Raw genomic sequence first — 13886 nt, forward strand, 5'->3', positions numbered from 1 at the left:
GCTCCAGGCTCTGAGCTGTCAGCACAGAGCCCGATACAGCTCGGACCCATGAACCGTGAGATCATGACCTGAGCCGAAGTCAGACGCTTAACTGACTGAGCCATCCAGGCGCCCCCAAAAGAATACTTTAAAGAGACATAGAGTCAGTATAGACCCTGCAGTTCTGACATGCATGTAACAGGAGTCCCAGGAGGAGAAAGCATGAGGGGATCCTGTGCTCTTTTGACTGTACAATGTCACAGTTGCAGTTGTGACACTATACTGTAGTTCTGCAAGATGTTAGCATTGGAGAAACTAGATAAAGGCTAATATATTTCTTACAACTGCATGCAATTGTAGAGTTATAAGAAAAAAAAGGGAGTTTCATTTAAATATGAATTGTTTGCTCCCAGTTAATCAAGTTGGGAAAACTTCTATAATTTGGATATAAATCAAGCTCCAGGCTCCGAGCTGTCAGCACAGAGCCGACATGGGGCTCAAACTCAAGAACTGTGAGATCCTGACCTGAGCCAAAGTTGGACACATAATGACTGAGCCACCCAGGCACCCTGAGTTCATAGTTTTAAATTTAAGTCTATAAACATACATTTTGAGTTGCTTTGTAGGTGGTATAACATAAGGGTCAAGCTTTAGTATTTTCTATATAATACCCAATTGATCCTCAAACACCTTTAAAAAGACTATCCTTTATTCATTCAATTAACTTCACATCTTTGTGTATGTATAGTTAATTACATAGCATCAAGAATATGAAAAAATAAGACTTACACACTATCAATGTATAAAATATTACTGAGATAATTAAAAAAGATCTAATAAATGGAGAGTTATACTATCAGACACTAGAAAATTTAATATTGTTAAGTATCAGTTCTCCCCAAATTGATCTGTATTCTGTACGATCCCCATCCAAATTATGTTAAGCTGTTTTGTAGAAACTGACAAGTTGATTCTAAAATTTATATGTAAATATATAGTCAGAAGAACTTAGAAAAGGAAGAACACAGAAGAACACTATCTTATTTCAAGATTTATTATAAACTATAATAGAAGTCTGCTGGGATATTGAATGGAATTGTGTTGAATGCATGTATCAATTTTAGGAAAAAACCTTCCAATCAATGGATATGTTCTATATTTATGAATATATTCTATATCTATGTTCCATTTATTTATATTTTTACATTTTACTCAGTAATGTTTCATAGCTTTTCAGTGTACAGGTATATCACATATGTAATTAAGTTTGTGAAATATTTTTAGCCATCATAAATGGTACTAAATTCTAAATTTATACTCCTTCATTGTTTATTGAAATGAAATTTATTTTTATATGATGTGATCATGCTTATTCGTTCTAATGGCTTTTTAAAAGTAGATCTTGGATTTTCTACAAAGATAATCATATTATCTGCAAAGAAAGTCTTATGTCTTCCTTTGCAATCCTATATATTCTATTTTTTTTGCCTTATTGTACTGTCTAGGGCTTCCTGTAATATGTTGAATAGAAGTTGTGAGAAGTTACTTTATTCCTGTTCTCAGAAAGAAAGCATTTAGTCTTTCATCAATAAGCATGATGTTAATCAAAGTATTTTCTTGGATGCTTTTTAATCAGGTTAGTAAAATTTCTTCTATTCTGGCTTGCTGAGCGTTTTTATAAAGGGATGGATATAGGATTTTAGCAATTCTTCCCCCCATTTATTGACATGGTCATATTTTTCTTAGTCTGTTAATATGGTAGATTGGCTTTTGAATATTAAGTCAACTTTGTATTCCTGGAATAAACCCATTGGCTTATGATATGTTACCAATTTACTTATTGATGGGCTTGGGTTGTCAAAATAGTTGTTGCTTTAGGATTTTTGCTTCTGTGTTTTTAAGGGATATTGTTCTATAGCTTTCTTTCTTGTAGTGTCTTTGTCAGATTTTAATATCAGTGTTCCATCATCTATTTTCTGGCAGAGATTGTGTAGATATGGCATTAATTCTTCTTCAAATGTTTTAGAATTAACCAGTGAAGACACTTGGGCTTGGATTTTGTTGTTTTTTTGGAAAGGTTTTTATGAATTCAATTTCTTTAATAAATTTAGGGCTACTCGTGTTATCTGTTTTCTCTCAAGTGAGTTTTGGTAGTTTGTTATGGGCTGAATTGTGTTGCCCCCAAATTAAAATGTTTAAGTTCTAACCCTCAGTATTCTAGAATGTGACTGTATTTAGAGATCTGGCCCTTGGATGTGGTAATTAAGTTAAAATGAGACATTAGGGTGGGCCCTAATCAAATATATGACTGATGTCCTTATGATTGGGACACAGATACACAGGAAGACAATGTGAAGATACAGGGCCATCTATAGACCAAGGAGAGAGACCTCAGAAGATACCAACCCTGTTGGTGCTTTGATCTTGGACTTCTAGCCTCCAGAATTATAAGAAAATAAATTTATATTGTTTAAGCCATCCAGTCTGGGTACATTGTTATGGCAGTCCTAGCAAAGTAATACAAGGTCATTCAAGGAATTTTGTCCACATCACCAAGTTGTTGAATTTATTAGCAAACAATTGTTTGTCAAAATGCAAAGAGATACCACTCACACTCATTATAATGGGTACTATTAAGAAAGTAACAAGTGTTGGCAGCAATGTGGGGAAATGAGAACACTTGTGCACTTTGGTAGGACTGTAAAATGGTATAGCCATTGCGAAAACAGTGTGGCAGTTTCTAAAAAATTTAGACTACACTTGCCATACTTACTGTGTGCCAGTCATTGTTGCTGGTCTTTTCTACCTAAGAGCACCTCTAAATCATCACTACACACAATTAGACATGTATAAATTTCATGCTACTGATGAAGATGCTGAAGGTCAGAGAGGTTAACTTTCCTTAGGTCACATAGCTGGAATTTGTATCCAAAGGGTTGGGTCTAGTGTTCGTATCCTGAGCCACCAGCCACACTGCCTCTGGACTCTGCTGCCTCTTCATATGGTTGACTGAGATTTAAGACAATGCAGGGAGAACACCTAGCCGTGCTTGCTCAATGATTGTTCAGTCACTGTGGGTCCAGTGGGGCTCACTGGGTTTCCTCCATATGTGGGGAGAGAGAGGAGATAATTTGCGCTGCTTTTATTTTGTATCCCTAAGGAAAGTTTTGTAATAAGAGGGAATTCTCAAAATCAGAGGCCAGAGTTGAACTGTCTTACAAATTATCTGCCTCCCATGCTGTTTGTCACCTTTATTTCTAGCTGAAGTGCAAAATGAAAATACCCTGTAGTCACTTCTTTCTTAGACCTTCTGGACCCAAAGGAAAGGCCAAAGAAAACGGATGCTGCTGCTTTATTGCAGAGGATCTTCAAAACCAAACTTCATCCCTTTCCTCATGGGAAAAGAGTATGTCCTTTGAATAAAAATGGACACTTAGGATAATAATAAGGAATAATAATCCCTAACATTTATTGATGGCTTAACAGTGCCAGGATCTGGGCCCAGCTCCTTATATTCTTTTGCTTTTATCCTCATAACAGTCACATCAGGAAGGTGTTATTACCACCATTTCCATTTTATTGATGAGAAAACTGAGGATTGTGAGGCTGAGTACTTTTTCATCTAGAGACCCTAAGAGGGGGCTAGCATTCACACCCAGCCTCTCTGACTCTCTACCCCAAACTGTGCCTATGGTGTTGCTGACAAAGAAAATAGCCATCTTTTCTTTGTTCTGTGCCCCCAGTCTGTAAAATGATACACATGCTTTTATTAATTAGTTAATATAATAAACATGCTTCTATCTGACCAACCTTCAAAGCATTTTCTCAAACATGGATGCCCAAGGTTGTCTTGTTCAGGAAAGGGATTGGGGGCATGTCTTGTTTTGTTTTTGCCAAGGGAGATTTAATTTACACAGCAACCACTTGGGGCCCAGTCAGAGGTAGAGCGGTGGGGGGCGGGGGGAGGGTGTGGAAATCTATAACCAGAGATCCTTCCATCTCTTCCCTTGAAGACCAGTCCTCACAGACACGTCGATGGGGCTCCTTGGGTTGTGCAGAGGATGCTCCAGTCAAAAGGAGGTCTGGAAATAAGGCCGTCCCCAAAGTTGGGGGTAGTCTGTGGCCTGGAGGTGGATGCCAACAGGGTGTTGGGGGGCACTTTTTGCTGGGATCTTACAGCCTGTTGAAATATGCAGTTTAAACAACAAAGGCTCCATCCAAGCTGGGAGTCTGCATGCCAGGGCAGGCATAACTCATGTTATGAGTCAAGCTGTTTGGAAAATAGCAACAATTGGTGTGACAAACTGAACAACAAATTGGGAAATGTGCAACTTTCCCAAACATATCAAAGTTACAATCATTTTTCTCAGAAAAAACACCTTTATGTCTATACCTTTGCCAAAACCCTCACATGTTTGGACACCTTCACACCCAATGAAGGGAATCCGAATGCTCTGGACCACCTTCGCTGCCTCTCCCCCTTTTCCATCAGCACATGGCTTGTCCATGCCAGTTACTTAGCTTAATCTGGATTGCAATGGCAGACTAGGTTTGAGTCCTGATTCTACCTCCAGCCGGCTTTGTGGCCAGGAGCAAGTTGCCACACTCCGTGAAATGCTGTTTTAAAAAGTCTGGAGAGCAAGGCTCGTTAGCTCAAAGGTTGCTGAGAGCTCATTAACGTACATGATGAGCATGGCATGGTTTCCCAGCTCAAAACAGGTACCACGGTGAAGCCTCACAGCCTGCGGTCCATTTTTGCCTGGAATTGAGACAAGGAAGGAGTTTGCTGCCTGAGAAAATACGAAAATGTTTGCCTCTGTAGAGGTGGGAGAATGCAGAGCTCCTTGGAGGGGGAGGATGTGCGAGGCCAGTAGAGATAGACAGGAGCCATGGGGAGTACAGACACACGATGAAAGCTCCTAAAGTCATTGCTGTTGGGTATGTGATAGAAGCCCTCCCCTCTCTCCTAAGGAACCGTCTATAAATTCTACTTTGTGCATGGTCACCTCTGGGTGAGTGAGTTTGTTTGGAGGGTGCCCTAAGAGGAAGATAAGGTGAGTGATAAGTCGGCTGCTGCATGAGTGGGAAGGTCAAGTCCCACACTGGAGTGGCGTGTGCCTGGAGCTGCAGGAGTTGCACCAGTTCATGTGAGAGGTGTCTCGAGCCCCTCCCCCATCCCCAGTTTCTGTCAGCTGCTGTAGAAGAGACCATTTAATTTTTCTGAGCACCCACTGTTTTTTTTGGTGGCTGACCTAGTGAAAAACATTTTGGTTCCAAGTGACAGGAAACCAAACTCACACTGGCCTAAGAAAAGCCAATCACTGTGGTCTTGGAGGTGTTGTGCTCTGATTAGCTGGGCATAATGTTTCAGCTGCCGCAGGGCAAAGAGTGGCATCCCAGTTGGGCCAGATAGACTAACAGTAGGGGAGAAGGAGGTCCCTAAAATAACAGGGCTGTCACTGGAGGAAGGTGGAAGGGAGGCAGCAGAAGTGAAAGCCACTGTTCACCAAGGTGGCCAAACAAGAGAAATAAGTCTCTGTCCCACAGTTGCAGAGACTTTCCAGCTACCAGAAATGTAGGGAGGCAGTTTTCTCCAGCAGATCAGCTGATCCCCAAAGGGAGATGATAAGAAGTTGTCAGCAACAATTTGTACAAAGCAGTTTTCTCCAAGGCAAGTGTTGTTTGTTTTTTGAACTTCTACAGAAAACCACTGAGATACTGTTAGGAGCTTTGGAAACATTTTTCTTTTTTCTTTTTTTTTTTTGGAAACATTTTTCAAAAGAAGGGAAAATAGAGGCCTCTCCAAGGACACCTTCCAAGAAAGTACATGCTATATAAATGCCAGTGGGTTGTCTGGCGTCAGTGCCACTGCACTGCTTGCTTCAGAAAGGACAGCGATCGGCAAGTAGTTTCAGATATGTTTCCATTGTGAATTGTGGTGTTTAGCTCATTTAATCCATTTCCCAGTGATGCTGAATTCCTAATGAATATTTAAATGACTGGAACATTTTAAAGACAAGAATCAGTCAAGCCTTGGAGGCTGATCACCAGCTGCTCTGAGCCTCTTTTGGTGTTATTTAGGCTCTTGCTTAATTGCGGTGAACTTTGAAATTTGTTGCACAAACCTGGTTGATTTCATGTGCACTTTAACTGGGTTGTTGTTGTCATCCACTGTTGTTGAAGTAGAATCCCAGGAGGTCAGTTTTGGAAATATCACAAAAATAGCTTGAGATCCATTCCAAGAAAGAGAGGGTGGAGGTGGAACGCTTAGGCTTGGGATCCTATCAGTGAGGGCTCTGCTTGCTCCCAGGCGTGGCCACCTCTCACCTCTGTAAGAGAGCCTGGCCAGAGTCCCTCACCTCAGTGCTGGGACTCAGTCTTCCCGCCCAAGAAGAGAGAATGCTTACTGCATAGAGTTGTGGAAGGGTCCTTTGAGGATTAGATGAGATCAGGTAGACAAGGAGGTCAGAGCCATGTATGGCATGTAGCAAGGGCTCAATAATTAACAGCTGTCTGTAAAGGCGCTCACTTTTTGCCTTTTCTTATTTTTATTGTTTCCTAACAAAATAGCAAGTGCTCATTGTAAAAAATTCAAATAACATAGAAGTATATAGAGTATGCCTTCCTCAGTTAAACCTAGTCAAGGGTCCTGACAAATTTTTACTTGTGCAAATGTATGTACACACACTCTGTGCACATGGCACAATTGTTCACATGTATATGATGTAAACATCTTTACAAAACCGGCTCCTATAGGTAGATACAGATAGCATCTCGTTCTTTCTAAAATTGTTCAAATAGAAAAGGGGCAACTGACTTTTTAAAAAACTTTTAATGTTTATTTATTTCGGGGGGGGAGGGGAGGGCAGAGAGAGAGGGAGACACAGAATCCAAAGTGGGCTCCAGGTTCTGAGCTGTCAGCACAGAGCCTGATGTGGGGCTCAAATCCACCAACTATGAGATCACGACCTGAGCTGAAGTTGGACGCTCAGCCAGCTGAACCACCCAGGCACTCCACTTTTGATAACAGTTTTATAGATGTATAATTCACAGGTCATACAATTCACCCATTTAAAGTGTACAATTCCATGGTTTTCAGTGTATGCACAGACTTGTATAGCCATTACCACAGTCGATTACAGAATATTTTTATTATGTCAAAAAGAACACTCTATCACACCCTCAGTCCTCCATCATGCAGCTCTATGCAACCACTAATCTACTTTCTTTCTATTTCTCTATATTTGCCTACTTGGATGTTGCATATGAATGAAATAATATAATATACGGGGTTTTATAATTGACTTACTTCACTTAGCAGAATGTTTTCAAAGCTCGTCCATGTTGTAGCATGTATCAGCCCATCATTCCTTTTTATGGCTGAACAATATTCCATTGCACAGATATACAAGATTTTGTTTATCCACTTATCAGTTGATGGACATTTGGATTATTTCCAGGTTCTGGTTACTATGCATAACTATGCTATGAACGTTCATGTACAACTTTTTGTGCCAACATATGTTTTCATTTCTCTTGGATATATATCTAGGAGTAGTATTGTTGGTAAGTCTATGTTTTAGTTTTTCAGGAACTGTCAGGTTTTTTTCCAAGTGTTTGCACCACTTTACATTCCCACCAACAGTGTCTGAGAATTCTGATTTCTCCATAGCCTCACCAAAACTTGTTGACTTTTTGATAATAGCCGTCCTAATGGGTGAGAAGTGGTATCTCGCTGTGGTTTTGATTTGCATTTCCTTGATGACTAATGATGTTGGACATCTTTTCATGGGCTGTCAGCCATTTGTATATCTTCTTTGAAGAACCATCTGCTCAGATTCTCTGCCCATTTAACAACTGGGTTTTCTTTTAGTTACTGAGTTGTAAGAATTCTTTATGTATTCTAGGTACAAATCCTTGAACAGATTTATGATTTAAAAATATGTTCTCCCATTCTATAGATTGTCTTTTCACTTTCTTGATGGCATCCTTTGAAAGACCGAAGTTTTTAATTTTGATGATGTCCAATTTATTTTTTCTTCAGTTGCTTGTGTTTTTGATATCATATCTAAGAAATCATTGCCATAGCCAGAGTTGTGAAGATTTACCCAATGTTTTCTTCTAAGAGTTTTATAGCTTTGGCTCTAACACACAGGTCTTTCATCCATTTTGAGTTAACTTTTGTATATGGTATGAGGTTAAGATCAAATTTCATTCTTTTGCATGTGGCTATCCAGTTGTCCCAGCACCATTTCTTAAGGGAACAGACTTCTGGATCTTTCTCCCTATACTGAATTCTCTCTTTAGTCCAAATGTTCTTTCAGTTGATTTTTTTCTTCCAGTTATTTCTTGTTTTTCATGCTTCCAATGACCTTCTGGTATGCTAGGATCTGGTTTCTCTGTTGATCTAAAGCCAACTGCTTTATTTTTTAAATGTTATTTTTGAATAGGTAATATATGCAAATTTAAATTTAAATACAAATTTAATAGATATAAAGGCTGTATAGTAGAAAGGTCTCCCTTTCACTGCTGTCCCTCTGTTACCCCAGGCCTCCCAATCTAGAGGTAGCTACTTCCTGGTTCTTGCTATTTTAGGCACATATGTGTATATATATGTATATATATGTTTATATCTATGTTCTTTCTCTTCCCCCCCCCCCCCACAAATTGTAGTATAGCACATATACTCGTCTGAGTCATATTTTTCATGATTTTTTGACTTAAACAATATATGTTGGCCATCTTTCCGTAAGAGCACTCCAAAGTTGTTTTTCTAAGACACACAGGACTCCATTGTAGAATGAACCGTGGTTTTCTGAATCAGTCCCTTGTTAGTGGACATGGGGCAGATTGTTATTATAAGCCATCCTGTAAAGAATTTTTGTACATATAGAAATTTGTATGTGGGAATGTATGTCTTTAGAATGCGAGGAATCTGTTAAGTGAAGTTAAACATCTTTTCCTGTGTTCAAGGACCCTTCATACTTCCTTTTCTGTGAATTGTCTCTTCATGTCCTTTGCCTCTTTTCTGTTGGGCTTCTGGCCTTTTTCTCACTGATTTGTGGAAGCTCTGTATGGATTAAAGATACAAGTCGAAAATACTCTTCCCTATACGTATTTTAACTTCAATGTTATTTGCATTTTTTAAAAAACACAAAATCATTTTTATTCTTATGAAGTTGAATTTACCCATTTGTTCTTCTATGTCTTTGGGCTTTGAGTCATACTTAAAAAGTCCTTCTTGATTCCAAGCTTAAAAAATACTTCAAGTTTGTAATTTTATTTACTACATTTAAATATTTGATCCATCTGGAATTTATTCTAGGATAAGGCTAAATAGGAATCCAGCTTTCCTCCAGATGGCTACCCAATTGTCTACAATAACAATTTTAGAAGAAACACTCTTCTCCACTGATTGGAAAAGCCCTTTATCATACCCTACATTGCTCTGTTTGTCAATTTCAGATTGCTATTCTATTTTTGACTGCAACTTTTTTATATTTCAATATAAACTTTATAATCAGTTTTTCTTGTTTCTAAAAAGGGCTGTTCGCATTTTAATTTAATTTAACATGACATTTATAGATTAACTTAGGGAGAGTTGATGTTTTATGATGAGCCTGCCTGTAGTGCCTAGGACAGGGAGGGAGGTCTGAGGAGAGGGGCTTTGAACTGCCTAGAAATGTTCCAGGATCTACAGTTTGTCACAAGACCAGGCATGATAAGCCCTCAGTGATGACTGAGCCCCCTTTCACGTGTTTAGCAGACATCCTGTGAGCATCTGCTTTGTGCCCGTGTGTGGCTGAGGCCTCATAATAGCTGCTCTTCCCATCTTTGTAATAAGATGATTTAGTGCATGGTACTGCTCGGCTAAACATCTTCATTTTCCTGTTCTTTTTGCAGCAAGATTTGTCCATGTGAATGGAGGATCATGTGAGGCTTCTGAGAATTCTTCTTAAAAAGAAGGGGAAAACCCTTCTTCTTGTCCCTTCCTCTTTCTGGCTGCCCAGAACACAAACTTGATGGCTGTGACTCAGAAGCCATCGTGGAGCAGGAGGCTCAATGCTAAGATGGTGGCGTGGTGAGGTGGATGGAGTCAGGGTCTCTGGTGACTGAGGAACAACCAGAGCCTGGACTACTGTATGAGTCCGTGTTCCCCAGAGACGCAGGACCAGAGGACACATATATGCATTTGTGTGGATATATAGGAGAGAGACATGTATTATAAGGAATTGGTTCACGTGATTATGGAGGCCGAGAAGTTCCCCGATCTGCCGTCTGCTAGCTGGAGACCGGGAAGAGCCAGTGGTGTAAGTTCTAGGTGAAGCGCAGCAGAAGACAGATGCCCCAGGTCAGAAGGAGTCAGGCAGAGAGAGTGAATTCTCCTTCACCTCTGCCTTTTGTTCTATTCAGGCCTTTACCAGATTGGATGAGGCCCACCTCCACTGGGGAGAACAGTCTCCTTTACTCAGGCAACAGATTCAAATGTTAATCTCAGCTAGAAACACCCTCACAGGCACACCCGAAATAACATTTAAGCAGATATCTGGGCACCCAGTATCCCAGGCAAGTTGACACATAAAATTAATCACCATGACTTCCTGCGTCTGTCTAACTCGTTTCAACTGCTGTTACTTTGGGTTTTTCTCCGATGTGCTGATGAACTTGATTCCATTCATCTCAAGCACACAGGCAAGAAAAGAGAGTCTTCACTGAGAGGATCCTCCTGCAGAGGAGTGGGGAGACCAGCAAGTGTCCTCAGCATAGGACACATGACAGGAAGTGCCTATGAGGTTGTACCTGTTGCTAATAGGGGGCAGGAAAGGCTGTGAGTGGGGCTTGATGAATAAGTGGGATCTGAAGGCTAAGCAAGGTTCGCCCAGCCAGAGAACACAGCCTGGGCATGCCAGAAGGAGAAAGAAGCACAAAAAAGGCAGAAACAAGAAAGGTGTGGTTTATATCAAGAACTGTGAGAAATTTGGGGTAACCAGATTGGGTGTGTATAGGCTACGATCTAGGTCAGTGGTAGGACTTATGGTGAAAAACCATAACGAATTTGGGGCACAACTTGGTGTACAATAATTACTGTTAGTTCAGAAATACACTTTTAGGTTTTTTTTTTTTTTTTAAATTTTTAAATGTTTAGATTTGAGAGAGAGAGACAGAGTGCAAGTGGGGAGGGGCAGAGAGAGAGGAAGGCACAGAATCCGAAGCAGGCTCCAGGCTCTGAGTTGTCAGCACAGAGCCCGACGCTCATACCCACAAGCAGTGAGATCGTGTCCTGCGCCAGAAGTCAGTTGCTTAACCGACTGAGCCACACAGGTGCCCCCACTTTTAGGTTTAACATAAATGTTAATGGAGAAAGAAGCACTTTATGAAACATTTCTGGCTGGGGTCTCTCAACCGAGGTGTCCCCATATAGGATATGCTCACATCAGTGAGAGAGATTCACTTGGCTGCAGGTTCACCCCCTTGGGGACACAGCATACCACCTTGGTCTCCACAGAAGGTGTCTGCAGATCGGACAAAGCTGAAGCCTGCTACAGCCTTTGGGAGATGTGGTCTCTCCCTCACCCATCCCTCTCTGTCCTCAGAATCGCTACTGGGCTGGACCCTGCCTGTTCTGCCAAGTGAGGAGAACCTGGATTGATTTTTTAAAAAATGTTTTATTTATTTGTGAGAGAGACAGCATGAACAGGGGAGGGTCAGAGAGAGAGGGAGACACAGAATCCAAAGACATGCTCCAGGCTCTGAGCTAGCTGTCAGCACAGAGCCCGACGCAGGGTTCGAACCCACAAACCATGAGATCATGACCTGAGCTGAAGTCAGACGCTTAACTGACTGAGCCACCCAGAAGCCCCAAGCCTGGACTGATTTTTATCCAAAGTAAAAGACCTACTAATGTGAGTGTGGGTTTTTAATAAACAGATATACATAGAGAATGGCAAGTAATTTTTATTTTTTATTTTATTTTCATATGCATAACCCAAATGCTGCCTGACTTTTCTTGGTTCATGGGTGCAATTAAACTATTAGCAACAAAAGGCCAAGTTTGCTCAAAAGTGTCTTCCTATGTGGCTGAAGGACAAATGCCCTTCAATGTGCCCTCTTCTCTAGACAGAAGTGATGGGGGATGCAGCCCTGTGGTCTCCCCCACTGCTCGGGGCCTTTCTCCATATGGAGTCACTTCCAGAAGGTTCCAAGGTCACCATCTTCTAAGGCTTCTGCTGCTGCTGTACATACCTTGGGGGTATATGCCGTTCCCCCTTAGCCCTCCCTGTAACCCAAGAGTAGATACAGACTGAGAAGAATAGATTCTTCTCCTTACATCACAGCTCAGATGTCAAGAGCTTGCTGGAGGCTCGGGGATAATTGAGCATGCTCACAGAGTCCCGGCCACAGGAGGCTTCCCAGCCTAACCCCAGCCTCCCTCCATGCTCCAGAGACCAGCGTCTCTCACACCCCAGAAGGATCTCTAAGCCTTCCTAGTCTCTTTGGAATCTGTGAGGCCAAGAAGGAAGGAATATTCCATCTCACCTGCCTTCTTATTCTTGCCCAGCATGACTGAGAGAGGGCAGTTCCATTCCCTTCACAGGGGAGTCCTCACCTCTCCCTACAGGGATGTGGTCTCTCCCTAACACCACTTTCTCAGAGTGCAGTTGGTTTATATGCACTGGAATCAATGGACTCTTGTGTTAAAATGCAGATTCCTGGGTCCCATTGCAAACTCATTAAATCAGAGCACAGGAGAGCATCAGAGATGACAACATCAGTGCATTCCTTGAAGGAGTCAGAAGGTTTTGGTCTGAAATATGATATATGGGGGACATGATGAATATAGGCTGGACTGAGCTTCCCCTAACTTGATGCTCTCATGGGAAGCAAAGGTTGGGGCTTACCATTCTTCTAGGTCTTCTGGGTCTCTGTTTTTGAGCTCTTCTGAACAACCACTCAAGCAGGAGCACTTACATTCAAAGAGGTCCATCACGATGCTGGCAAATGTGGTCCAATACCTCACTCAGAGGAACATTTCCCACCAGGAAATGTGATCTGGGGCATGCAACTCTACCCACAACTCAGACATGATCAGAGTAAGAGGCCCAGCTTCTCAAATGTCTTCATTTCACAGTCTTTGCTTTTCATTTGCATAACCAAATAGTAGGGTCAAGTGGTTTCACTAGGACAGGAGGGCCATGGGCCTCATGGGAAGGGTGACCTCATCATTTATGGGGATAATTACAGCTACATTGAAGGTGTAAATTGGAGCCGTTTCAGGCAACCAGGAACATATGATCACCCTGGTAATGGGCCAGATGCAGTAGTTTTTGTTTTCTTTTTGTTTTTTGGTGGGCACAGTGTTTTTCAAAGAATTAAACCCACACTTAAAAATTTTTAAGTTTATTTATTTATTTTGAGAGAGACAGAGACAATGCAATTGGGGGAGGAGCAGAGAGAGAGAGAGAGAGAGAGAGAGAAAATCCCAAGCAGCCTCCACATTGACATGGCAGAGCCTGATGTGGGGCTTGAAATCATGAACTGTGAGACCATGACCTGAGCCCAAATCAAGAATCAGGTGCTTAACCAACCGAGCTACCCAGAGGCCCTGAACCCACACTTTAAAACCAAAAGTTTTAATGAAAAAATCTAGATTCCCACTCTTCTGGGAAAATTCAGAGCATTGAGACCATTGGGCCTGCCTTCTCTTGTGTAGCAGCTGCATGGCACTGCAAGGCCACCCCAGCCCTCACTCCCCACAATGTCCCTCTCGAGGCCAGTGTCCAAGGTTGTCATTATGCTGTTAGCTGTCTTGTTTCTTTTTACCTGCCTAGTGCCACTTCGCCTGTGCTGTCCTCATTCTGTGGCCTCCAGGATGGCAGTGGGGAGTGGGGGATGTGACCTCTGGCCCA

This window comes from Hyaena hyaena, unplaced genomic scaffold (assembly GCF_003009895.1).
Source record: "Hyaena hyaena isolate Hyena2069 unplaced genomic scaffold, ASM300989v1 scaffold_78, whole genome shotgun sequence".
In the NCBI taxonomy this organism is placed as follows: domain Eukaryota; kingdom Metazoa; phylum Chordata; class Mammalia; order Carnivora; family Hyaenidae; genus Hyaena; species Hyaena hyaena.